The following is a 3,106-nucleotide window of genomic DNA, read 5'->3' on the forward strand; positions in this document are numbered from 1 at the left end:
TAGGGTTAGGGTTAGGGTAAGGTTTAGATTTAGGGTTAGGGTTCCATTAGGGTTTAGGGTTAGGATAAGGGTGCCATTGGGGTTCAAATTTAGGGTTTAGGGTTAGGGTTAGGGGTAGGTTATAGGGTTACTGTTACTGTTAGTGTTAGGGTTAGGGTTTGGGTTAGGCTTAGGGTTATGGTACCAGTATAGTTTAGCTTTAGGATAGGGAATAGGGTTAGTGTTAGGTTTTAGGGTTACGGTTACTGTTAGTGTTCGGGTTAGGGTTAGCGTTAGGATTAGGGTCAGGGTTAGCGTTAGCGTTAGCTTTAGGGTGCCATTAGGGTTTAGGTTTACGATAAGGGTTAGGGTTAGGGTTAGGGTTAGGGTTAGGGTTAGGGTTAGGGTTAGGGTTAGGGTTAGGGTTAGGGTTAGGGTTAGGGTTAGGGCTAGCGTTAGGGTTAGGGTTAGATTTAGAGTAAGGGTGTCATTAGGGTTTAAGTTTAGGATAAGTGTGGCATTGGGGTGTAAATTTAGGGTTCGGGTTAGGGTTAGGGTTAGGTTTTAGGGTTTCGGTTAGTGTTAGGGTTAGGGTTCGTGTTGGGGTTAGAGTTTAGAGTTGGGGTTAGGGTTAGGGTGAGATTTAGGGTTAGGGTGCCATTAGGGTTTAGGTTTAGGATAAGGGTGCCATTGGGGTTTTAATTTAGGGTTAGGGTTAGGGTTAGGACTAGGGTTCGATTTAGGGTTTGGGTGCCATTAGGGTTTAAGTTTAGGAGAAGTGTGGCATTGGGGTTTATATTTCGGGTTAGGGTTAGGGTTAGGTTTTACGGTTACAGTTAGTGTTAGTGTTAGGGTTAGGCTTAGGGTTAGGGTTAGGATTAGTGTTAGGGTTACGGTGCCATTATGCTTTAGGTTTAGGATAAGTGTGGCATTGGGGTGTAAATTTAGGGTTAGGGTTAGGGTTAGCTTTTATGGTTACAGTTAGTGTTAGGGTTAGGGTTAGTGTTAGGGTTAGAGTTTAGATGTGGAGTTAGGGTTAGGGTGAGATTTAGGATTAGGGTGCCATTAGGGTTTTGGTTTAGGATAAGGGTACAATTGGGGTTTAAGGTTACGGTTAGGATTAGGGTTAGATTTTAGGGTTACAGTTAGGGTTAGGGTTAGGGTTTAGGGTTAGGTTTAGGGTTAGGGTTAGTGTTATTGGTTAGGGTAAGGGTTATGGTTAGGGTTGGGGTTAGCATTATTGGTTAGGGTTAGGGTTAGGTTTAGGTTTAGGGTTAGGGTTGGGGTTAGGGTTACGGTGAGGTTTAGTGTTAGGGTTAGGGTTAGGGGTTAGGGTTTAGGGTTAGGGGTTAGCATTAGGGTAAAGGTTGGGGTTATGGTTAGGGTTTACAGTTAGTGGTAGCGTTAGGTTGAGGTTTAGGTTCAGGGTTCGGGTTAGGTTTAGGATTAGGGTTAGGTTTTGGGTTGGAGTTAGCGTTAGGGTATATTTAGGCTTAGGGTGCCATTAGGGTTAAGTTTAGGATGAGGGTGCCATTGGGCTTTAAGGTTAGGGTTAGGTTTAGGGTTAGGGTTAGTTTTAGGGTTAGGGTTAGCGTTAGTGTTTTATATAGGTTTAGGGTGCCATTAGGGTTTAGGTTTAGGATAAGGGTGCCAATGGGTTTTATGGTTAGGGTTAGGGTTAGGGTTAGGTTAGGGTTAGACTTAGGGTTAGGGTTCCTTAAGGCTACAGGTTTCGGATATGTGTGGCATTGTGGTGAAAATTTAAAGTTAGGGTTAGGGTTAGGTTTTAGGGTTTCGGTTAGGGTTAGTGTTAGGTTTAGAGTTTAGAGCTGGGGTTAGGATTAGGGTGAGATTTAGGGTTAGGGTACTATTAGGGTTTAGGTTTAGGATAAGTGTGGCATTGCGGTGTAAATTTAAGGTTAGGGTTAGGGTTAGGTTTTAGGGTTTCGGTTAGGGTTAGTGTTAGGGTTAGAGTTTAGAGCTGGGGTTAGGGTTAGGGTGAGATTTAGGGTTACGGTACCATTAGGGTTTAGGTTTAGGCTAAGTGTGCCATTGGGGTTTAAGGTTAGGGTTAGGGTTAGGGTTAGGACTAGGGTTAGATTTAGGGTTAGGGTGCCATTAGGGTTTAGGTTTAGGATAAGTGTGGCATTGTGGTTTATATTTCGGGTTAGGCTTAGGGTTTGGTTTTGTGGTTACGGTTAGTGTTAGGGTTAGGATTAGGGTTGGGGTTAGGGTTAGGGTTAGAGTTTAGAGTTCCGGTTAGGGTTAGGGTGCGATTTAGGGTTACGGTGCCATTAGGGTTTAGGTTTAGGATAAGGGTGCCATTGTGGTTTAAGGTTAGGGTAAGGGTTAGGATTAGGTTTATGGTTAGGGTTATATTTACGGTTAGGGTGCCATTAGGGTTTAGGTTCAGGATAAGGGTGCCATTGTGGTTTAAGGTTAGTGTTAGGGTTCAGTTTTAGGGTTACAGTTAGAGTTAGTGTTAGTGTTATGGTTAGGGTTAGGGTTAGGGTTGGGGTTAGGGTTAGGGTGAGGTTTACTGTTAGGGTTAGGGTTAGGGGTTAGGGGTTAGGGTTAGGGGTTAGAGTTAGGGTTAGGGTTAGGGTTAGGGTTTGGTTTAAGGTTAGTGTTAGGGTTAGGGTGCCATTGGGGTTTAGGTTTAGGATAAGTGTGGCATTGGGGTGCAAATTTAGGGTTAGGGTTAGGGTTAGGGTGAGGTTTTAGGTTTACGGTTAGTGTTCGGGTTAGGGTTAGTGTTAGTGTTAGGGTTAGAATTTTGAGGTTGGGTTAGGGTTAGGGTGAGATTTAGGATTAGGGTGCCATTAGGTTTGAGGTTTAGGATAAGGTTACTATTGGGGTATAATGTTAGGGTTAGGGTTAGATTTTAGGGTTATGGTTAGGGTTAGTTTTAGGGTTTATGGTTAGGTATAGGGTTAGGGTTTGGGTTAGGGTTAGGGTTGGGGTTTTCGTTATTGGTTAGGGTTACGGTTATGGTTAGGGTTAGAGTTTAGAGTTAGGGTTAGGGTTAGACTTAGGTTTTAGGGTTACGGTTACTGTTAGTGTTACGGTTCGTGTTAGGGTTAGGGTTATGGTGCCATTAGGTTTTAGGTTTAGGATAAGGAATAGG

This window comes from Manacus vitellinus, unplaced genomic scaffold (assembly GCF_001715985.3).
Source record: "Manacus vitellinus isolate BGI_N305 unplaced genomic scaffold, ASM171598v3 scaffold_57_pilon, whole genome shotgun sequence".
NCBI lineage: Eukaryota > Metazoa > Chordata > Aves > Passeriformes > Pipridae > Manacus > Manacus vitellinus.